This window comes from Oncorhynchus tshawytscha, linkage group LG05, assembly GCF_018296145.1.
Source record: "Oncorhynchus tshawytscha isolate Ot180627B linkage group LG05, Otsh_v2.0, whole genome shotgun sequence".
NCBI classification, from domain to species: domain Eukaryota; kingdom Metazoa; phylum Chordata; class Actinopteri; order Salmoniformes; family Salmonidae; genus Oncorhynchus; species Oncorhynchus tshawytscha.
Genome location: NC_056433.1, coordinates 32,179,875 through 32,205,720, shown reverse-complemented (window position 1 = coordinate 32,205,720; position 25,846 = coordinate 32,179,875).

Sequence of the window (25,846 nt, the reverse complement as noted above, 5' to 3'; positions counted from 1 at the left end):
TACTGCACAGCTGAGGAACATGTTTCCTGACAGTATACTTTTCATGTCTCAGGAAAAAAATTGTCTTAAAAAAATATGTGTTCAACTTACATATCCACAAAATATATTTAAAGTATACTTTCAAAAACACATTATTTTCTGCAGCGGAAGTTTTTTATTTATAATATAATATTTTCCCCCATGTTTAGCTTATTCAAATGTTTTGATGTTCATTGATGTTCATTGATGTTCATTCAAACTGAATAATGTTGTAATTTTAATTACACATTACAATTTTTTTTAAACGTTAATTAATTACCATAATGTGAACAACTAAAGTGTGAAATGCCAACGGTGTGCATTTCTCAAAAGTGTTAGTTGTAAATTGCTGTTCCAGCCACAACTGCTTTGTAAATAGTTTAGCATGTTAACATTCCTTGGTCATCAAGGTAACCTTTACCTGACTGGTTAGAAGAGTATTTGTAGAAGTATGCTTGAAACACATTATAAATACTATTATTTGTAAAGAAAATACAGGAATTCTAATAATTCCATTTTAGCATATTTCACATTTATGAGAAATATACATGCATTTAAAGTATATTTGTTTTGCTCTTTTTATCTAATATACTAAGAAAATTCTTAAGTACAAAAAGTGTCCCAAATTCGATTGTTTTAAATGTTTTTAATATAATTAAATGCTAATAAAATACAAATATAATTGACATTAAAAGCACTTAATGTAATTCATTTTTCCTAATTAATATAATACCAAAAGACAGTTTTTTTGTTGTGGATTATCCTTTAAGCTTTATACGTTATAAAAGCCAAGCTAACTATTTAGGATATATTGCAAATTAGTGCCTGTTGTATGTGTTCCCCTGAATCAACACACACCCTAAATGCTAATTACCATTACAGGGTTCCAGACTAACATGTTCCCATGGTGTCAAGGGTGCCTCTAACTTTTACAGTTGCGGCACCAGCCCATGATTTGGGTATTCAAGAAATATGTTGTGTCATCTAACACATCCAAGCAAGAATGCATGATCCAAGATATTTTGATATAGAATACAACTTTATTAATCCCTGATGGGCAATTCGTTCAGGGCTGGAAGGGTGCTTCAAACTGGACATTAACACACAGACAGACAATATAGAAATAATAATAATGCATCAAATGGAAAAACACTTATTAAGGCACCTGTTAAAAGTGCATGGTGCAATGTAAGAAACTAAAATGCATGTCTTAGTTTAGCCCTGCCATTAATATCTCTAAAATAGTCCCTAGCGCTTCCTTAGTGGTCCTTTTCATATTTCTGAAATGAAAACCGGGGACATTTCCAGTTCGGCGGTCAATATATCATTAAAATATCCAATGTTATTATCTATGAAAAAAAAGAAAAAAAAAGGGAGGCAATTCCGGTTTCATGTATTTAGTCTAACAGGCACACCGTGATAGACAGAGAAAACAACTATACTACAGAAACACTACAGACAAGACAGAACTGTCCGATCTGAATAGCCATTCAGTGGTCCTGGTAGACTAAGAGCAGAAGAGAACATGAGCAAAATTGAAAAATCAGACAATAGTATATGTGAAATACTTAACAACGTGATGATGAAATTGGTAACTACATAATATACTTATACCAACCTAATCTGTATTTTTCTCAGAAGAATGTATCTTCTTGGCCAGCTTCTCTATGAACTACTGGCAATGGGAGGTTGAAGTTTGTCTTCACAATAAGCATGGCCTTGATGAAAGGAACAGTGAACCTATTTCTTGCTGGTGTCCTTATATCATTCTGTCACACCCTGACCTTAGTATTCTTTGTTTTCCTTGTTATTTTGGTTAGGTCAGGGTGTGACATGGGTGATGTATGTGTTTTTTTGTCTTGTCTAGGGTTTTTTGTATGTTTATGGGGCGAAGAGGAGGAAATCAGCCGTGACAGAATCACCCACCAAAACAGGACCAAGCAGCGTGGTGACAGGTAGTGGCAGGAGGAGCAGCGCAATCAGGACTTCTGGACTTGGGAGGAGATCCTAGACGGGAAAGTACCCTGTACGCAGCCAGGGGAATATCGCTGCCCCAAGACAGAGCTGGAGGCAGCCAAAGCGGAGAGGCGGCGGTTTGACGAGGCAGCACAGAAGCAGGGCTGGAAGCCCGAGAGTCAGCCCTAAAAATGTATTGGGGAGGCACACAGGAAGTGTGGCGAAGCCAGGTAGGAGACCTGTGCCAACTTCCTGTACTTACCAGGGGGCGAGAGAGACTGGGCAGGCACCGTGTCATGCTGTGGAGCGCACGGTGTCCCCAGTGTGGGTGTATAGCCCGGTGCGGTACATACCAGCTCCTCAGATCGGCCGGGCTAGAGTGGGCATCGAGCCAGGTGCCATGAAGCCGGCTCTACACACCTGATCTCCAGTGCGTCTCCTTGGGCCGGCGTACATGGCACCAGCCTTACGCATGGTGTCCCCGGTTCGCTTGCACAGCCCAGTGCAGGCTATTCCACCTCGCCCCCCTGGCAGGGCAACCGGGAGCATTCAAACAGGTAAGGTTGGGCAGGCTCGGTGCTCAAGAACTCCAGTGCGCCTGCACGGTCCGGTCTATCCAGTGCCACCTACACGCACTAGCCCTCCAGTGGCAGCCCCCTGCACCAGGCTTCCTGTGCGTGTCCAGAGCCCAGTACTCCCTGTTCCTCCTCCCCGCACTCGCCCTGAGGTGCGTGTCCTCGGCCCAGTACCACCAGCGCCGGCACCACGCACCAGGCCTACAGTGCGTCTCGCCTGTCCAGCGCTGCTAGTCTCCCGCCTGTCCAGAGCTGCTAGAGTCTCCCGCCTGTCCAGAGCTGCTAGAGTCTCCCGCCTGTCCAGAGCTGCTAGAGTCTCCCGCCTGTCCAGAGCTGCTAGAGTCTCCCGCCTGTCCAGAGCTGCTAGAGTCTCCCGCCTGTCCAGAGCTGCTAGTCTCCCGCCTGTCCAGAGCTGCTAGAGCCGCCAGAGCCGCCAGAGCCGCCAGTCTGCAAGGAGCCGCCAGAGCCGCCAGTCTGCAAGGAGCCGCCAGTCCGCCAGTATCCGCCAGTCCGCCAGGATCCGCCAGAGCCGCCAGTCAGCCAGGATCCGCCAGAGCCGCCAGTCAGCCAGGATCCGCCAGTCAGCCAGGATCCTCCAGAGCCGCCAGTCAGCCAGGATCCGCCAGAGCCGCCAGTCAGCCAGGATCCGCCAGAGCCGCCAGTACGGAGCTGCCCTTCAGTCCGGAGCTACCACTCAGTCCCGAGCTACCACTCAGTCCCGAGCTTCCCCTCAGTCCCGAGCTGCCCCTCAGTCCAGTGGGGCCATTTTGTAGGGTTGCCAATCCTAGGTTGACAGCGAGGATCGCCGTTCCTAGGAGGAGACTTAAGAGGACAAAGACTATGGTGTGGTGGGGTCCACGTCCAGCGCCAGAGCCGCCACCATGGACAGACGCCCACCCAAACCCTCCCCTATAGGTTTAGGTGTGCGGCCGGGAGTCCGCACCTGTGGGGGGGAGTACTGTCACACCCTGACCTTAGTATTCTTTGTTTTCCTTGTTATTTTGGTTAGGTCAGCGTGTGACATGGGTGATGTATGTGTTTTTAGACTTGTCTAGGGGTTTTTCTATGTTTATGGGGCTGTCTCCTTTCTAGGTATTTTGTATGTCTATGGTTGCCTAGATTAGTTCTCAATTAGAGGCAGCTGTCTATTGTTGTCTCTGATTGGGAACCATATTTAGGCAGCCATATTCTGTGGGTACTTTGTGGGTGATTGGTTCCTGTCTTTGTGTTCTCTGCACCAGATAGGACTATTTCGGTTTTGCCACGTTTGTTGTTTTTGTGTAGTGTTCACGTTATTCGTCTTTCATTAAATCATGTTGAGCACGAACTACGCTGCATTTTGGTCCGATCCCTGCTACACCTCCTCTTCAGACGAAGAAATCAGCCGTGACACATTCATTTGGGAGAACACTCTCTCGACTGGTGCATTACTTCCAGGTAAGCACATGACAACAGATGTTAATCTAGCCAGGTTAGTGTGTGGGATGTCATTCTCTTTGAAGTGGGTAACTACCGTGCTACATCTCTGACTAAGCAGTGTCTCAGATGTTTTCCATACTTCAAGTGATCCCCTCTTTATGGCTACTAGCAGTGTCAAGCAAAGAGGCTCAGAGTTTGAAGGTAGGCCTTGAAATACATCCACAGGTACACCTCCAATTGACTCAAATTATGTCAAGTAGCCTATCAGATGCTTCTAAAGCCATGACATCATTTTCTGTAATGAACCTGACTGGTTGCATCACTGCCTGGTACGGCAATTGCTCGGCCTCCGACCACAAGGCACGACAGAAGGTACTGAGTACGGCCCAGTACATCACTCGGGTTAAGCTGCCTGCCATCAGGACCTCTACACCAGGCGGTGACAGAGGGAGGCCCTAAAAATTGTCAAAGACCCCAGCCACCCCAGTCATAGACTGTTCTCTCTACTACCGCATGGCAAGTGGTACCGGAGTGCCAAGTCTAGGACAAAAGGCTTCTCAGGAGTTTTTACCCCCAAACCATAAGACTCCTGAACAGGTAATCAAATGGCTACCTGGACTATTTGCATTGTGTGCCCCACCCCACCCCTCTTTTACGCTTCTGCTACTCTCTGTTTATCATATATGCATAATCACTTTTAACTATACATACTACCTCAATTGGCCCGACCAACCAGTGCCCATGCACATTGGCTAACCGGGCTATCTGCACTGTGTCCCGCCACCCGCCAAGCCCTCTTTTACGCTACTGCTACTCTCTGTTTATCATACAGTGAGCACCATAATTCATTGGACAGTGACCATTATTTTGTTCTTTTGGTTCTGTACTCTAGCACTTTGAGTTTGAAAGGATACAATGACAATGAGGGTGAAGTGCAGACTGTCAGCTTTAATGTAAGGGTATTTCATACATATCGGATGAACCGTTTAGAAATGACAGCACCTTTTGTACATGGTCCCCCCATTTTAAGGTACTACAGGTACTGTATTTGTTGAATTGGCTTCACAAATGTGTGTTGTTAGGCTGTTGATGAATAGTATTGATTCTAGACTTTGCTATTGCCTTTGGAGGTTGTTGTTGGGGTGTGACAACATGAGGAAGACAGCAGTGTCGATGCAAATGATGCTGGTCTTCATAAGGCTCAATCAATCAGGAACATTGCAAAAACCCTGGGCATGGCCAAGTCAACAGTTTGGTTCATCATTAACAAGAAAAAAAACAACCGGTGAACTCAATTGTGTCAAAAGACCCGGTAGACTGAGGAAGACCACTGTAGTGGATGACCGGAGAATAATCTCTATGGTGAAGAAAACCCCCCTGACAATAGCCCAACAGATCAAAAACACTCTCCTGGATGCAGGTGTAGCTGTGTCAAAGTCTACCATACGTAAAAGACTACACCAGCAGGACTACAGAGGATACACTACAAAATGCAAACCACTGATAAGCCCGAAGAACAGAAAGGCCAGACTACAGTTTGCTAAAAATCACCTAAAAGAGCCCTAAGAGTTCTGGAAAAAAGTATTGTGGACAGATGAGACAGATTAACATGTACCAGAGTGATGGAAAGAGGAAAGTGTGGAGAGAAAAAAGACATGCCCATGATCCAAAGCATACCACCTCATCCGTGAAACATGGTGGAGGGGTGTTATGGCTTGGGCCTGTATGGCTGCCAGTGGAACAGGCTCACTTGTCTTCATCAAATGATGTGACTGCAGACAGAAGTAGAACAATGAATTCTGAAGTCTACAGAAATATTAACCAAATGCCTCCAAACTCGTTGGACGGTACTTCATCATGCAACAAGACAATGACCCAAAACATACTGCTAGAGCAACGAAGGGGGTTTTTAATGGCCAAAAAGTGGAAAATCCTTGCCTGGCCGAGTCAATCACCGGACCTGAATCCAATTGAACATGCATTTTACATGCTGAAGAGGAGACTGAAGGCAATAAGTCCCCGAAACAAGCAGGAACTGAAGATGACTGCAGTACAGGCCTGGAAGAGCATCACCAGGGAAGATACCCAGCATCTAGTGATGTCGATGCATGACTTCAAGCAGTCATTGCATGCAAAGGATACAAAATATTAACCAAATATGACCAAATATTAACAATGATTACTTTATTCTACATTGTGTTAAACCGTCCAATGTTTTTTGATGCCCAAAATGGGTGGGACTATGTACAAAAGCTTCTATAATTTCTAATTGGTTCATCAGATATGTATGAAAATACCCTCAAATTAAAGCTGACAGTCTGCACTTCACACTCATTGTCATTGTATCCTTTCAAACTCAAAGTGCTGGAGTACAGAACCAAAATAATAAAGAAATGGTCACTGTCCAATGAATTATGGTGCTCACTGTATATGCATAGATGCATAGTCACTTTAACCATATCTACATGTACATGCTACCTCAATCAGCCTGACTAACTGGTGTCTGTATATAGCCTCGCTACTGTATATAACCTCACTACTGTTATTTTTCACAGTCTTTTTTACTGTTCTTATTTCTTTACTTACCTATTGTTCACCTAATACCTTTTTTTGCACTATTGGTTAGAGTCTGTAAGTAAGCATTTCACTAAGGTCTACACCTGTTGTATTCAGCGCATGTGACAAATAAACTTAGATTTGATCGTGAAAATATCCAAATATCTTTGTGAGCAGGTACACAACATCAAGGGAAATCATATCCAAAGCTGTTCTGGCCGTGTTATGAATGATGTGGGCAGGACAACCTAAGCCAATCACCTACTGCTGCAGAGCATTTATAACTTTGGTATGGACATTGACCCTCCCCAGCCTATTCAGTCCTCCAAAGTTGGTATTTGTGTTGACGGCAGAGAATGCCACAACTTTGTTTTCCAGGTAAAAAATGTGGATGACCACCAGGACCTCAGCTGCAATTTCCTCTGCTGTTTCTCCTTTCAAGTCAACAAAATCATGCAGTTTTGTTTCCACAGATGTGCTGCAATTATATACAGTTGAAGTCGGAAATTTACATACACTTAGGTTGGAGCCATTAAAACTTGTTTTTCAACCACTCCACAAATGTCTTGTTAACAAACACAGGGTTTTGGCATTTCGGTTAGGACATCTACTTTGTGCATAACACAAGTAATATTTCCAACAATTGTTTACAGACAGATTATTTCACTTATAATTCACTGTATCACAATTCCAGTGGGTCAGAAGTTAACATACAATAAGTTGACTGTGCCTTTAGACAGCTTGGAAAATTCCAGAAAATGATGTCATGGCTTTAGAAGCATCTGATAGGCTAATTAACATCGTTTGAGTCAATTGGAGGTGTACCTGTGGATGTATTTCAAGGCCTACCTTCAAACTCAAGAGCCTCTTTGCTTGACAGTGCTAGTAGCCATATATTCAACCAACAGTAAATGTAATGTCCTAAAAAAAAACATTTAAGTTGTAGGCCCTCGCAATTGCAGGTGCGCATTTTGCTCTCACGCCACTCCACATGTTGTAAAAAAAGCAGCTATTGAGGTGAATATTGACAGTTGAGAAATAACAATTATACATACAGAAAGCTGAGACCCCACTCTCTTTGAGGGACCAAGCTTCAAAATCAGTGTTTTCCCCACAATTGCATTTTGAAATGTTATACAATCAAAATAACTTTTTCTCTCAAGCTCGCTAATCACAGCAGCACACTCCAGTGAAATAGGCATAGGGGCAGACACTCCCAGTACAGTAATTATGAGGATAATACACTTTACCGTTTGACTAAATCATGATTTTAATCACTTGCTGAATTGAGTGAGGTGACAATGTAGAATGTGCTCTTTTCTAAGTTTATCGGCACCAACTTTCCTTTTTTAATGACCCATAACATTGGCTATCTAACTGATGACAGAGTCGAACCAGGTATCTTTTCTGATGCCTCATTTGACTTTTAATGTGAGTCTGCATGACTACTGCTCAGCTGATCAGAAAACCGGGCTGGCCAATCTTGGTAGGGGGGACCGGCCATTGCCCACTGATCAGCCAAAGGCTTATTACAGATTAATATAACACAGGAATTATGCAAAAATCATAAAAAAGGCATTATTACATTTTTGGGATATATATTTTGGGGTCTGTCAATTTCAACCAGCCCACCCAACACCAAAAACATGTCCAGCCCATCTGCCACAATTGCCAGATGTCCAATCCGCCCCTGTACTCTGACCTACTTGGAGTATGCTACACAGTGAGAGTGTGCATAATTGTACATGCTGAATGGCTTTCAATATCTGTGAATAGATCTACATCGGGCAGCAGGTGAGTGAATGTCGGAGAATGTGGTGATGAGGCTTGTGGAACCTTAACTTGGCAAGGGGAGAAATGTCACCATGGCGAATTTCTTAACTTCGCAGTCTGGTGAAGTTTGAAACCAGAATGCATAACGTAGGGAATACTAATTGAGCTAACAACATATCACTTGGACCTTGATCACTGAAATGAAACTTTTCTTTTAATTTTGACCGACGAAATACAGTATATTTATATCAGCCACAAGTATTACCATTTTAGACCGTTTACATTGGTGGTCTACAGAACGAGTGTTACTAAAACAATGCTACTAACTAATTCCTAGTTAATCTCTCTTTCGCAACACCCACAAAATAATAATTTTCCATCCAGCAGACCTTTGTATTCTTTATAGAGTGGAGGTTAAATCCATTATAAATGACAGTGACATGGTTCACAGCCAAAGCCATTGCTCATCAAACTGATTGGAGTCCTGCGTGTGTGTGTGTGTGTGCGCGTGTGCGTGCCTGCGTGCATGTGCATTGCCTATGACCTTTACACTGGGAGAAGCTCAAAAGCATACTCCTAGCTCCTCTCTACTCCTTTGAGAAGGAGGTGAGGAGAGAGGAGGGGACGTGAGGACGATGCAATTGAGATTCTCCCAATATCTCTGAACTACTCCTCTCAACAGCCCAGAGACACACCCTGCTGCACCACAGATGTACCACTGAGTTCTAAAGGCTTCATTTCATAACTGTTCTAATGTGTAATTCAAGCATAATATTTGCAGTATGTTAATAATTTATCATGCAGGGTATTGATCAAGCCTGTTCAGCTGGTACAGTAACTCTATAGCCTACAGTTTCCCCAGTAGACATTAACGTGGGCATCAGATGACTTGACTTCAAGGAAATGCTTTCAGGTCATTTGAGAGTACTGGTACACTTTCTCTTTGAACATGAGAGAAGGTGTGAGACGCAGCGATGCGGTGAACTGAGTCACAGCACACTGCAAATTAATTAGCCTTCCAGAAGTATGTATTTATCTGCTTCCCTTGAATGGAGCACAATGGCTGCACACCTAATTGATCTCCCAGCGCATTCATATAAAAACAATCCTGTTCTCTTCTCTTTCAGTCAATGAAGCCAAATTACTGTTACAGGTGTTCCTCGGTCAGTCATATTTTCAGTCTTGAGACTTCGAATGTAATTTTATTTTATTGTTTAAATAAAATGGCTCAGGGATGAGTAACATGGCTAAATCTAGATGTTTTTTATCTGATGTGAAATCAGAAGTGGGCCTGCGGGCCGGGGTAAGAAAAGACGGAGTGCGGGTGAACGGGGAGCCACAGGGAGAGCCAGGCAGCATCATCACCACCTAACCGCCGTGACTCATCGCGACAGCCAAGAGGCCAGTGAGCATTTATCCTCTTTAGCGCTTGTCAGGTCCCATCTCCCCCCGGCCCTGCAATGGACAATGTCAAGATAGGAGCTAGGGTCTCTCCGGCTCCACACTAGACGCCAGCAAGAGGTCAGAGCAGGACGCTCCAGGCTAACACCACGCCGCACTGACCAACCCTGCCAGCAGCGTGGGCGGCCTTCTCCGAGCACGGTGCGAAACTCGCTTAATGGCTGCGGGTGACCTGTGGCCCGTGCTGACATCTCTTGCCAGATTTAAATTCACGCACCGTGGGTGGCTGGCAGTGTATCGACACGGATAGGGAGAGCTCCCTGCCTGATAGCTTTTTCACATCAAGAATAAAGAGGGTATTGTCGCAGTGTCCGTGGAGGTACTGCAGGGTTAGGTCAGACTTATTTTCTGCATGACTGGAGCCAGATATGTAACTACATCTTACTGTATCTGTTAATGTGTCTGAATTAGTTAGGTCATGAAACATTGGCTTGCATTTCTGAGCTGCCGGCAGCTCTAATGGAGCGGTGAAAAGTGGAATGCCAGATTGAGCGCCCTGTAATATATTGTATACTGTAACCTTAGAGAGCGTGAAGAATAGACTGCATTCTGCAGTATTCTTCTATCTACCTGAGTCTCGAAAAGTATGCATTTATGGATATACAGTCAATGTATGTACATATTTATATCCCAACCTGAGAAGAGGACATAAAATGGACGCTGGAGGAGAGGGTTCACGTTTAAAATATTCTGCTCCACGCCTCACCACTATTTGACTAAACCCAAGCATTGAATGCTGGGTAACGACGCTGCATGGCGCTGCATACATTCAATGCTAAACAAGCAGAGACACTTCATCCAGAGAGAGAGACATCACACTGACCTCTTATCCGAAGCCTCGTGGAAATTCAACATAAATAGACCACTTTGGTGCCTCTTTATTAACTCGCCCAGTCAGAGGAGTGTTATTTTCGCCCTGAATCATACACCACTCACCATTACTCCCTGAAACAAACACGGCCTGAGACAACTCACACGGAATACAGAATACATTTCACGTCCTGGTATTACAAGAGGTCCCTTTCCTGTTCATTGTTGTTGGTTGTTGTTGCTTTTCTGTTCATTGTTGTCGAAAGTGTGGTGGTGGTGCACTGGAAATGTGTAAAATTGCCCGTCCTTGAACCTGAGAGAGCTTTCAATGTGTAGTGAATAGACTGACCAAAGGTTAAATTAGAACACGGGACGCGTAAAACCACACCATTCACTTTCCATTCCATTCGTCCTTTTGTCCTCTCCATTGTTTGCAGTTCTATTTTATTATAGTCTACTATTTTCCTGTATATCCACTATTGTCAGTACAGTACATCTCTTCCTTTCACTCTTGATGTAGCTCTTCTTCCTGCCAACATTAAATGTGTAAATCAAATCAAATTTTATTCATCACATGCTTTGTGAAAAACAGGTTCAGACTAACAGTGAAATTCTAACTTATGGTCCCTTCACAACAAGGCAGAGAGAAAGGCAATAGAGAAATAATAGAAAAGTAAAACACGTCATAATAAAAGTGATAGTAAATACACAATGACTAATGAACTTGGCGGGTACCAGTACTGAATCGATGTGGAGGGCTAGGTAATTGAGGTAGATATGTACATATATGTACACGTAACTAGGAATAAAGCGATAAACAATAGCAGCAGCGTATGTGATGAGCGTATGTGATGAAAAAGCTTAGTACAAAAAGGGTCAGCGCAGACAGTCGGGGTAGCTACTGTACTTGGTTAACTACACTGGACAAAAATATAAATGCAACATGTAAAGTGTTGGTCCAATGTTTCATGAGCTGAAATAAAAGATCCCAGAAATGTTCCATACGCATACGCATTTTTTTCACACAACACAAAGCCACAGATCTCCCAAGTTTTGAGGGAGCGTGCAATTGGCATGCTGACTTCAAGAAGGTCCACCAGAGCTGTTGCGAGATAATTTTATGTTAATTTCTCTACCATAACCGCCTCCAATGTTATTTTAGAGAATTTGGCAGTACATCCATTGTGCGTCAAAACCACAGACCACGTGTATGGCATTGTGTGGGTGAGTGGTTTGCTGAACAGAGTGCTCAATGGTGGTGGTGGTGGGGTTATGGTATGGGCAGGCATAAGGTACGGACAACGAACAGAATTTAATTTTATCAATGGAAATTTGAATGAGATACCGTGACGAGATCCTGAGGCTCATTGCTGTGCAAATAATCCGCTGCCATCACCTCATGTTTCAGCATGATAACACATGGCCCCATGTCGCAAGGATCTGTACACAATTCTTCAAAGCTGATGTCCCAGTTCTTTCATGGCCTGCATACTCACCAGACATGTCACTCATTGAGCAGGTTTGGGATGCTCTGGTTTGACATGTACGACAGCATGTTCCAGTTCCTGCCAACATCCAGCAACTTCGCACAGCCATTGAAGAGGAGTGGGACAACATTCAACAGCCTGATCAACACTATGTGAATGAGATGCGTCATGCTGCGTGAGGCAAATGGTGGTCACACCAAATACTGACTGATTTTCAGGTCCACTCCCTTACTCTTTTTTTAAAGGTACTGTATCTGTATCCCAGTACGAGGGGATTTCTGTATCTATATATTTCCGGATATCTGGCATTTCATTAGATATAAAGAGTACACATGCTCCAGATACGCATGTCTTTAATTTCATATACAGAGCTAGGATATTCTCCGTAATGGGACAGTTTTTACATGAGATATGTTCTAGAGACACACTTGAGCCGCATACATCCACTTCCATATTTGTAGGATATTCTAACTCCGGAAAAGGTATGTGTCAATATTCCTTTTATATAACCTGGTTCAAGTGTTCATGACAGTACCCTGAGGAAGGCACAGTGATGCCGAAACGTTGGTAAATACCCATTAAATTGCTGGGAGATTATACATGGAGTGTGCGACTTTCTTTACTTTGACATATCTAAGCCTTTATACTTAGGCTGGAACGAATCCACATTTTCAGAAAATGATCATATTAGTGGTCATTACCTGATCATTTACAGTATGTATCCCTATTTATAGAAATAAATCATCATTTCAACAGATATGCTTACATGATAAGTAAGATAATAACACAAGGGTGCATGCTCAGCCCCTTCCTGTACTCCCTGTTCACCCATAACTGCGTGACCATGCACGCCTCCAACTCAATCATCAACTTTGCAGACAATACAACAGTAGTAGGCCTGATTGCCAACAATGACGAGACAGCCTACAGAGAGGAGGTGAGGGCCCTGGCAGAGTGCTGCCAGGAAAATAACTTGTCATTCAATGTCAACAAAACGAAGGAGCTGATCGTGGACTTCAGGAGACACCCGAGGGAGCATGCACCCATCCACATTGACGGGACTGCAGTAGAGAACGGGAAAAGATTCAAGTTCCTCGGCGTACACATCTCTGACAATGTGCAATGGTCCACCCACACAGACATTGCCTTGGGAGGCTGAAGAAATTCTACTTGGCCTCTAAGACCCTCATAATATTTTGCAGATGCACCATTGAGAGCATCCTGTCAAAATGTATCCCCGCCTGGTACGGCAACTCCACCACCTGCAACTGCAGGGCTCTCCAGAGGGTGGAGAGCACTGGGGGCACACTGCCTGCCCTCCAGGACATCTACAACACCAGATGTCACAGGACAGCAATAAAGATCATCAAGGACATCAACCACCCGAGCCACGGCCTGTTCACCTTGCTATCATCCAGAAGGCCAGGTCAGTACAGATGCATCAAAGCTGGGACCGAGAGACTAAAAAACAGCTTCTGTCTCAAGGCCATCAGACTTTTAAAAAGCCATCTCTAGCCGGCCTCCACTCAACACCCTGCCCTGAACTTGGTCACTGTCACTAGCCGGCTACCATTCGGTTACTCAGCCCTGCACCTTAGAGGCTGCTGCCCTATGTACAGTGCCTTCAGAAAGTATTCAGACCCCTTGACCTTTTCCTCATTTTGTTACGTCCATTCTAAATTGGGTTAAATGTTAAAAAAAAAAACTCCACAATCTACACACAATACCTCATAATATTAAAGTGAAAACGTTTATTTTTTTCATTTTTGCAAATGTATTAACATTTTAAAAAACAGTAAGTATACATTATTTGGAAAGGCACAAACCTGTCTACATAAGGTCCCACAGTTGACAGTGCAAGTCAGAGCAAAAACCAAGCCATGAAGTAAAATTAATTATCCGTGGAGCTCCGAGACAGGATTGTGTCGATGCACAGATCTGGGGTAGGGTACCAAAACATTTCTGCATCATTGAAGGTCTCCAAAATCACAGTGGCCTCCATCATTCTTAAATGGAAGAAGCTTGGAACCACCAAGACTCTTCCTAGAGCTGTCCTCCCGGCCAAACTGAGCAATCAGGGGAGAAGGGCCTTGGTCAGGGAGTTGACCAAGAACCCGATGGTCACTCTGACAGAGGTCTCTAGAGCTCCTCTGTGGAGATGGGAGAACCAGAAGGACAACCATCTCTGCAGCACTCCACCAATCATGCATTTATGGTAGAGTGGCCAGACGGAAGCCACTCCTCAGTAAAAGGCACATGACAGCAAGCTTGGAGTTTGCCAAAGGCACCTAAAGATTCTTAGACCAAAATGAAACTATTTGGCATAATGCCAAGAGTCCGGCCTGGAGGAAACCTGGCACCATCCCTACCCCATGCTCTGGGGATGTTTTTCAGTGGCAGGGACTTGGAGACTATTCAGGACCGAGGCAAAGATGAATGGACCAAAGTACTGAGAGATCCTTAATGAAAACCTGGTCCAGAGCGCTCAGAATCTCAGATTGGGGAGAAGGTTCACCTTCCAACAGAACAACGACCCTAAGCACACAGTCAAGACAATGCAGGAGTGACTTCGGGGAAAGTCTCTGAATGTCCATGAGTGGCCCAGCCAGAGCCCAGACTTGAACCCATCGAACTTCTCCGGAGAGACCTGAAAGTAACTGTGCAGTGACGCTCCCCATCCAACCTGACAGAGCTTGAGAAGATCTGCAGAGAAAAAAAAAGTAGAATAAGGGGTCAGTCTACTGTGCATAGACATGGAATCACTGGGCAGTTTATTAATGGAACACTGGTAACTAATACTGTATGTCCAAAAGTTGAAGAACGCACATCCAGGTACTTTCCGCAGGTGCTTTAGTTGTAGACAAACTCATGGAAAACAGAAAGGAAAACGCTGCACACTGCTGCTCATGCTCCCAGGTGTAATGTATTTATAACGTTTTGACCCTTAGGTCTTCATCAGGCATCCATATCCCAGGTGGGGGTGGAAGGTCCTATATACAGTATAAGAGCATTACCCAGTGACATCACTTCCTGAAAACAGGAGGTAAAAAAGTGTATAAGGTAGGTTCACAATATTAACATTCAATGTATCAAAATATATGATCATACAGAAGGATGTGATCAATATTTACAGTAATATACATACAATATTCAATTAGGATTTTGAAACTATTAAAACGGTTTCAAGTCAAACTCCTCGTTAAGGCCAAGAGGAAACAATGTGTAGAGCCTGTGGCTCCAGAAAGATTCCCTTTGTAGGAGTATTATCCTCTCAATGTCCCCTCCCGTATCTCAGAGAACTATTAGGATGTCCAGCTTGTACAACAGCAACCTGATTTGTTGTTTCACCTGTCTGTATATTGCTGCTGTGCTCACTGATCCCGTGTCTTAAGAATTCTACAGGGTTTCCATTTGTAAGACAGACCACAAGGACATTTTAACATGTAAATAACATTGGTGGACATGCAGGTAATCAGGCCTTTGATCTTAAATCTTTGTCCTGTGAGGGGCTGGGTAAATGAGTTGCATTTGTATGTGAAGCTGCACTGAGCACATTGGCCACCTTTGTAATTTCCCTCTGGAACCTTGTCCAAGAAAGTTTCCCTTTTCTCTGGTGTGTAATCAGATTTAACCCCAATGTCTCTCACGTTTGGTGGTCTTAGACCATATGTGGTAGATATTTAAAAATGGGTTTCAATTGTGGGTCAGTATCAAGAATGTACCAGTGCTTCCTGATAATGTCCTTAAATGCCCAATGGAGAGTTTTGGGTGAAGCATCAGGGGACATATTCTGCCTTTTCTTTAACTTTGGGTTGAAAGCTTTCCAAACTGTGTTAGTCCTTCAAAACGATCATTGGCATGTTTTACCCAATTGTCTTTGTACCACCTTTCCTTAAACCTTTGTGTGAGGTCCGTGTTCTGTCTCTGATAAGAAGCATCAGAGCTGCATATTCTTCTGATGCGACTGAATTGGCTTATAGGGAGACTTTTAATAAGTGGACGTGGATGAAAGCTGACACCTCTAAGGAGGGTATTCCTGTCCATAGGTTTACTATAGAGATGTGTAGAGATGAAGATTTTGTCCTTAGTAACCATCACATTAAGAACATGTTTTGTGATAGGTCATAGTTGTTGTAAATATATCACTAGCCACTTTAAACAATGCTACCTTATATAATGTTACTTACCCTACATTATTCATCTCATATGCATACGTAGATACTGTACTCTATATCATCGACTGCATCCTTATGTAATACATGTATCACTAGCCACTTTAACTATGCCACTTGGTTTACATACTCATCTCATATGTATATACTGTACTCGATATCATCTACTGTATCTTGCCTATGCTGCTCTGTACCATCACTCATTCATATATCCTTATGTACATATTCTTTATCCCCTTACACTGTGTATACGACAGTAGTTTTTTTTTGGAATTGTTAGTTAGATTACTTGTTCGTTATTACTGCATTGTCGGAACTAGAAGCACAAGCATTTCGCTACACTCGCATTAACATCTGCTAACCATGTGTATGTGACAAATAACATTTGATTTGATTTAGTTAATGGTGATAGGGAGAGATTGAATATGTCCATAAACACACCAGCCAGCTGGTCTGCGCATGCTCTGAGGACGCGGCTAGGGGTGCCGTCTGGGCCGGCAGCCTTGTTAGGGTTAACTCATTTAGATGTCTTACTCATGTCGGCCACGAAGAAGCAGAGCCCACAGTCCTTGGTAGCAGTGGCACTGTGTTATCCTGAAAGGGGGCAAAGAAGGTGTTTACCATCCTGTTCTTTTTGTAGTCCATGATTGTCTGTAGACCCTGCCACATACATCTCGTGTATAAGCCATTGAATTGCGATTCCACTTTGTCTCTATACTCACATTTCACTTGTTAGATTTCCTTTGCCGGGTGAATAACTCAACTCTTTGTGTTCGGCCATTTCCCCGTCACCTTCCCATGGTTAAATGCTGTGATTTGCACTTTTAGTTTTGTGCGAATGCCGCCATCTATCCACGGTTTCTGGTTCGGGTAGGTTTTAATAGTCACAGTGGGTACATCATCTCCTATGCACTTCCTTATAAACTCACTCACCGGATCAGCGTATAAATCGATATTATACTCTGAGGCTACCCGGAACATGTCCTAGTCCACGTGGTCAAAACAATCTTGAAGCGTGGATTCCGATTGGTCAGACCAGCATTGAATATTCCTTATCACGGTTACATCCTGTTTCAGATTCTGTTTATAGGAAGGGAGGAACAACATGGAGTCGTGGTTAGATTTGCCAAGAGGATGGCCTCGTATGCAATGCAGAAGTGTTTTGCCAGTGCGAGTGCTACTAGATTTTAGGTAGCCTTGTTCTCAAATTTGCTTTGTTAAAATCCCCAGCTACAATAAATGCAGCCACAGGATATATGGTTTCCAGTTTGTATAGTGAAGTTCCTTGAGGGCCGTCGTGGTATCAGCTTGAGGGAGATATACACAGCTTTGACATTAACCGACGTGAATTCTCTTGGGAGATAATACGGTTGGCATTTGATTGTGAGGAATTCTAGGTCAGGTGAACAAAAGGACTTGGCCATATGTTACAATTACACCATGAGTCGTTAATCATGAAACATACACCCCCCATATAATGTGTTAACTTAAATGTCAAACATTTCTACAGAGAAGATTAGGGGTTGGTCATATGTTGATGAGAAGAGGGAATAAAAGAACTGAACCAAGGCTTATTATAGCATGAGGGTCTGCTTGGGGGAGCCGAGCAGATGTGCACTTTTCCAAACTTTGAGCCTGTGAGAGTGAATAAGTGAGTCTAGGTGAGTAGCTGACTTCTTAAGGACAAAACCAAATGTACATCAACTAGTAAATCAGGAGTCACTCCCCTCAGAGGCTTATGAGTGTCTCTGGGAAGTTTGGACGAAAGGGGCAACAGACTCTTCGTATCATTAAGGTGGGCCACTACCGCTCCACCGATCTGAAGCCTTGATTAAATTGTTAGATTACCAGTGTATAGGCTGCCTTTAGGAGCTCCTCAATGTCTGCATTTACTCTCTGAATGAACAAATAATGGTAGATTGATACCCCTGGGGTGATAGACTTCATTTTACATTTAATGACATACATATTCAAGATTATTGACAGAGGACGTAAAATGCCTGTGTCGGGTCTTACTCAGTAATGATCTATACGGTCCCACTTACTCTAAGCACTTGATAAAAAAATGGCTTTGATATGGCTGATCTCATATCCATTAAGACCTGATCCCAGTCCAAATTTATGGATGTGAATAGCTTGTATCACTGAAATGTGCTGTACAATTTTAATCTTATGGATAATACAACACTGTTAAAACAGATTTTTCAATATACACTGAACAAAAATATAAACGCAATATGTAAAGTTTTATGTAAATGTTTTATGAGCTGAAATAAAAGATCCCAGAAATGTTACATATGCATAAAAAGCTTATTTCCCTCAAATTCTGTGCACAAATGTGTTTACATTCCTGCTAGTGAGCATTTCTCCTTTGCCAGGATAATTAATCCACCTGACAGGTGTGGCAAATCAAGAAACTGATTAAACAGCATGGTCATCACAGAGGTGCACCTGGGACAATAAAAGTCCACACTAAAGTGTAACCCCACCGCCCCATGGTGGCGGTGGGGTTATGGTGTGGACAGGCCTAAGCTACGGACAACGAACACAATTGCATTTTATTTGAATGCACAGAGATACCGTGACGAGATCCTGATGCCCACTGTCGTACCGTTTATCCACTGCCATCGTCTTATGTTTCAGCATGATAATGCACAGCCCAATGTCGCAAGGATCTGTACACAATTCCCAGTTCTTCCATGGGCTGCATACTCACCAGACATGTCACCCATTGAGCATGTATGGGATGCTCTGGATCGACGTGTATGATAGCATGTCCCAGTTCCTGACAATATCCAGCAACTTTGCACAGCCATGGAAGAGTGCTTGGGCAACATTCCACAGGCCACGATCAACAGCCTGTCCAACGTTATGCGAAGGAGATGTGTCACACTGCATGAGGCAAATGGTGGTCACAACAAATACTGACTTTTTTTCTGATCCATGCCCCTACCTTATTTTCAAGGTGTCTATGACCAACAGATGCACATCTGTAGTACCAGTCATATTACATCCATCAATTAGGGCCGAATTAATTCATTTCAATTGACTGATTTCTTTATATGAACTGTAACTCAGTAAAATCTTTGAAATTGTTGCATGTTGCGTTTATATTTTTGTTCAGTATATTATGGAAAAATGATATTACCTTGTTATCTAGGTAAGGGAGATTTGGGATTGCTGTTATGCTGAAATACCTGGAGTCGATGAATTGCTGATGATCTCTCTCAACAAGGAGATTATTGCCGTCGCTCGATTAAGCATTTATTTATTAGCTTCATTGATGTGCTTCAAAACTGAAGACGAGCTCCCCAACATTTCCATATCAGAGGAGAATTGCAATCAAGGGGTTTTCCTATCAAACCATAGTGCTGAATCTTCCCTAAAGAACATTGCTAATGGAATTTTAAAAGTCCAATGCTGACATTTTATCTCAATATTAAAACACTTCTGGGTAACAGTTAAGAACCTTACTGTGATTGTTTTCAATTAAAATTGTCAAAAATCAACAAAAAATATATTCTTAGCAAAGATACATTTCTCAAGCATGAATTTTGCTAGGACAGTCTGGGAATGGTCTGAGCTGGAAGGGGTAAACTAGCTGTTATTGGAAGAGATGTTTGGAACTGTCTTTCTTAGTGGTCTATTGACAAATGTACCTCCTGGTGATGTCATCAGGCAGGCCAAAACGCCATCCCACCAAAACAGGCTGAAGTTTCAAGCTCTCACACTAAAATTGCATTATCATAATTTTCACAATACTATTCCAACCTCATATTTTCAGCAAACTTAAAATGTGTAAATATTTGTATATTCAACAAGATTCAACAACTGAGACATAAACTGAACAAGTTCCACAGACATGTGACTAACAGAAATTGAATGACGTGTCCCTGAACCAAGGGGGGGTCAAAATCAAAAGTAACAGTCAGTATCTGGTGTGGCCACCAGCTGCATTAAGTACTGCACCAGATGTGCCAGATCTTGCTGTGAGATGTTACCCACTCTTCCCCCAAGGCACCTGCAAGTTCCTGGACATTTCTGGAGGGAATGGCCCTAGCCCTTACCCTCTAATCCAACAGGTCGAGGACGTCCTCAATGGGATTGAGATCCGGGCTCTTCGCTGGCCATGGCAGAACACTGACATTCCTGTCTTGCAGGAAGTCACGCACAGAACGAGCTGTATGGCTGATGGCATTGTCATGCTAGAGGGTCATGTCAGGATGAGTCTGCAGGAAGGGTACCACATGAGGGAGGTGGATGTCTTCCCTGTAATGCACAGCGTTGAAATTGCCTGCAATGACAACGAGCTCAGTCCGACGATGCTGTGACACACCGCCCCAGATCATGACGGACCCTCCACCTCCAAATCGATCCCGCTCCAGAGTACAGGCCTCGGTGTAACGCTCATTCCTTTGATGATAAACGCGAATCGGACCATCACACCTGGTGAGACAAAACCGTGACTCGTCAGTGAGAGCACTTTTTGCCAGTCCTGTCTGGTCCAGTGACGGTGGGTTTGTGCCCATCGGCGACGTTGTTGCCAGTGATGTGTGGTGAGGAACTGCCGTACAACAGGCCTACAAGCCCTCAGTCCACCCTCTCTCAGGCTATTGTGGACAGTCTGAGCACTGATGGAGGGATTGTCCGTTCCTGGTGTAACTCGGGCCATTGTTGTTGCCATGGCCGTTGTTGATGTCCGTCCTGTCTCCCTGTAGCGCTGTCTTAGGCGTCTCACAGTATGGACATTGCAATTTATTGCCCTGGCCACATCTGCAGTCCTCATGCCTCCTTTCAGCATGCCTAAGGCACGTTCATGCAGATGAGCAGGGACCCTGGGCATTTTTTTTACAGAGTCAGTAGAAAGGCCTCTTTAGTGTCTTAAGTTTTCGTTTTCATAACTGTGACCTTAATTGCTTACCTTCTGTAAGCTGTTAGTGTCTTAACGACCGTTCCACAGGTGCATGTTCATTAATTGTTTATGGTTCATTGAACATGCATGGGAAAGTGTTTTAACCCTTTACAATGAAGATCTGTGAAGTTATTTGGATTTTTACAAATTATCTTTGAAAGACAGGGTCCTGAAAAAGGGACATTTATTTTTTTGTTAAGTTTATATGTGAAAGGGTGCGACTAAGATTTTCCTAACCAAATCACGCAAATATTATATACAGATTTGAGGATAAACTTGGGTTCATTAGGTGATGTCATCAAGGTAATACACTACATGACCAAAATGTGTGTACAACTGCTCGTCAAACATCTCATTCCAAAATCATGGACATTAATATGAAGTTGGTCCCCACCCTTGCTGTCCCCTCTTCTGGGAAGGCTTTCCACTAGATGTTGGGACATTGATGCAGGGACTTGCTTCAATTCAGCCACAAGAGCATTAATGAGGTCGGGCACTGATGTTGGGTGATTAGGCCTGGCTCGCAGTCGGCTTTCCAATTCATCCCAAAGGTGTTCGATGGTGTTGAAGTAAGGGCTCTGTGCAGGCCAGTCAAGTTCTTCCACCCCGGTCACGACAAACCATCTCTTTATAGACCTTGCTTTGTGCACAGGGACATTGTCATGCTGAAACAGTAAAGTGCCTTCCCCAAACTGTTGCCACAATGTTGGAAGCACAGAATCGTCTAGAATGTCATTGTATGCTGTAGCATTAAGATGTCCCTTCTCTGGAACTAAGGGGCTTAACCCGAACCATGAAAAACAGCCCCAGACCATTATTCCTCATCCACCAAATTTTACAATTGAATCTATGCATTGGGGCAGGTAGCATTGTCCTGGCATCCTCCAAACCCAGGCTTGTCTGTCAGATTGCCAGATGGTGAAGCGTGATTCCAGTGAACACGTTTCCACTCTTCCAATGGCGGAAACCTTTACACCACTCCAGCCGGCATTTGGCATTGCACATGGTGATCTTAGGCTTGTGTGTGGCTGCTCGGCCATGGAAACCCATTTCATGAAGCTCCCGACGAACAGTTGTTGTACTGACGTTGCTTTCAGAAGCAGTTTGGAACTCGGTAGTGAGTGTTGCAACCGAGGACAGATGATTTTTATACACTACGCACTTCAGCACTCGGCAGTCCCGTTCTGTGTGCTTGTGTGGCCTACCAATTTCCGCCTGAGCCGTTGTTGTTCCTTGATGTTTCCACTTCACAATAACAGCACTTACAGTAGACCGATGCAGCTCTAGCATGGCAGAAATTTGACGAACTGACTTGTTGGAAAGGTGGCATCCTATGATGGTGCAATGTTAAAAGTCACAAGCTCTTCAGTAAGGCCATTCTATTGCCAACGTTTGTCTATGGAGATTGCATGGCTGTGTGCTAGATTTTTTTACACCTGTCAGCATTGGGTGTGGCTGAAACAGCTGATCCCACTCATTTGAAGTGGTGTCCACATACTTTTGTATACATAGTGTATTTTAGAATGTTAAACAGCAAACTACTTTTGAGCTATCCCATTACCCTTTGCGAGATTCGAGACTAATCAGCGCAGGCGGAATCGACATGCTATCTGACTTAAGACAATGGAGGAGGGGAGGCATTGGAGTGTGAAGGCCTCTGACTCTAGTTAGTCAGTTAGCCATCGACACTCAGGACAGCAGCTCGCTAGCATGCACACCGACAGGCTGTATTCATCCAATGGCCTGTGACTTAACAAAAAAAATGTCAAGGTTCCCAAACAGATCTTTAAATTGATAAAGTGTATTAGATAAGCTTGATAGTTTGTCTTGAAAGCATATTACATTTCCATTAACCAATTCTGTAGTGGTATTAGAAACAGACAGTGGCTTAGTAAAGAACACACACACAGACATCCTCCCCTGTCTCTGCATTGAAAGGCTGGAACACACACACTATAATGCACAAACTCAATGCTGTGTAAAGCAGCATGCATGCCTGTAAATGAAGGAGCTTGATCAATTTCATGCTTGTAAAAGGATCCTGGCACTCATTTAATCTCTTTACTTTCCAGTGGGCCTACTCTATTGTTTGAGTGAAGTCTCAATTCTTCCCCCAGACAACCAAGAGTTTCTATCATTTAAAATGGCATGCGAAAAACAACCACATTCAAAAACACAAACCTAACCTAAATGTAGAAATACTCCATTTCACTTCTCTGAGGAACAAGATGACTAAATGCAGAAAATCACTATATTTTTGATTGAAGCAGTTAAAGAACAATAACCTGCATTGCTATCGACATTAGTTGATACGTGTACTGTACATGGCGAGAGAAATCCCTGTCCTTCTGCCAGTGAATGAGTGATATGTCTCCATGCAGAGCCAACAGAGGGACAGTGGTGATCAAGCCATTGTGATTACCATAAAACAGTTTTAATATTACATTGGTGTAGCGTAGCTCCCTTATACCCTGGAGGAAGTGGAATAGATTAACCCTGCTCGCTTGTCAAACTGTTTTCTGGTTAAACAGCGTACCACTGAGTCAAACTATTCTTCCACAGGGAACACCTGCTGGTTTTAGCTACCGCTTATGTGACTATCACTGGGACTTTCTCCTTAGCTGTTTAAAAAAAACTCAGTTGACAATGGAAGGAAGACAGGATCGCCTGGTTTGTGTCCCCCCTAGATGGAAAATCAAAGATATAGAAAATAATGACTTCATGATAATTAATAACAATTGTAATATTTTCAACTAGTTTATAGGAAGGGGAAGAGGCAGGTAAAATAAGGATTTCTTGAGACAATTGAGACATGGATTGTGTGTGTGCCATTTAGGAGGGTGAATGAGCAAGACAAAATATTTAAGTGCCTTGAACTGGCTATGGTAATCAGGCGCACCGGTTTGATTGTGTAAAGAACTGCAACACTGCTGGGTTTATAACGCTCAACAGTTTCTCGTGTGTATCAAGAATGGTCCACTACCCAAAGGACATCCAGCCAACTTGACACAACTGTGGGAAGCATTGGAGTCAACATAGACCAGCATCCCTGTGGAACGCTTTCGACACCTTGTAGAATCCATGCCCCAAAGAATTTAGGCTGTTCTGATGGCAAAAAGGGGAGGTTCTTTATGTTTTGTACACTCAGGGTATGATGATGACGAAGACAATATGGTTAGTGATAATACTACCACTACTGCTAATTATTATACATTTAGGTATCAACACTGCAATTATTAGTATTAGTAGAATTAGTAGTAGCCTATTATTCGTAGTAGTCGTAATAGTCATAGCAGTAGTAATTCTAGTGGTATCATTATCTTCATTGTCATCATTACCAACATTATATTCATTATTGCTAAGAAGTCTTTCTTTTCTGGGGCTTCCTTTTTTTTGTGTGAAAGACAATGCAAGTATGTCGAAGAGAGTCAACTCACTGGGCACACTACATCATTTAATGTAATAGCAGAACCAAATGACCTGGATTGCAGTTGAGATTATATTAGAAGTACATGGTGCAAGTGCCATTTGACCAGGGTTGGGTAGGTAACTGTATCCATGTAATCCGTTACAGTTACTAGTTACCTGTCCAAAATTGTAATCAGAAATGTAATTTTGGGATTAAAACGGAATCTGATTACATTCCATTACTTTTAGATTATTTCCCCCTTAACCCTCCTGCTGTGTTCCGGTCGAATTGGACCGATTTACAAGTTCTCTCTCTGAAAAATGTAGTTCATTTACTCTGATTGTCATGAGGTTACATGACCTTGTCCACACAGGGCATCTGAACACAAAATACATTTAGATGATTTTCATTACATTTTGGGTGTTTTATTTAACTTTTGTACACCTGTGGTGTTCCCGGTCAAAAATGACCGGTCATTAGAGATGAATGGGTGAGACTACAATTAGTGTATACAATTGAGTTCAGGCACATGCCCATTCATCAGATGGACATGCTTCCTCTCCCAAACCCCCACATGCATGTGTGTTTGAGCACACACACACACACACACACACACACACACACACACACACACACACCTCACTCCCCTTCTTGGCTTCCATAGCAACCCCCACGGGAACCTTTCCCCAATAGAATCTTTCCCCCACGGGAATCACACCTGTCGGCATTCTCACTCGCTCTGGTATATGAAGAATTTTGAAGCCTTGCTCACAATTCTTTCTGCAGCAGCACAATGACCAAATAATATACTGTATGTGAGGCTCTTGATCATATCTTTGACCACGACACAAAGTAGTCTGTGATAAATAGCACAATGTCTTTCATCTGAGTATATCTTATAGTCAAAATAATCCAAACATTGTTTTTTTTTAACAAAAAATGAGTTGTATGAGCTCAGAGCAATGAGTCCTACAGGCCATGAATTGTGACGGTGTTGTGTTCGGAGGTGAAGGAGTCAGGCGCAGGAGAGCAGACATGTCTGAGATGCGTACTTTTAATAGACAAGTCCACCACATTCCAAAAGTCAAATGCCCTCGACAACAGAGACACCCGTTACTCACGCAAGGAGGAACAAACAAAGCTCCTAAATAAAACACTCCTATTCAATGCGTGAAACAAAATTGGGCACAACCTCACCGAGCTATATCACAAAATAAAACAAATCCCGCACAAACCTAGGCAGGTGACAGGGTAAATATATTCACACATAAATTAAGGCAAATGAAACCAGGTGTGAA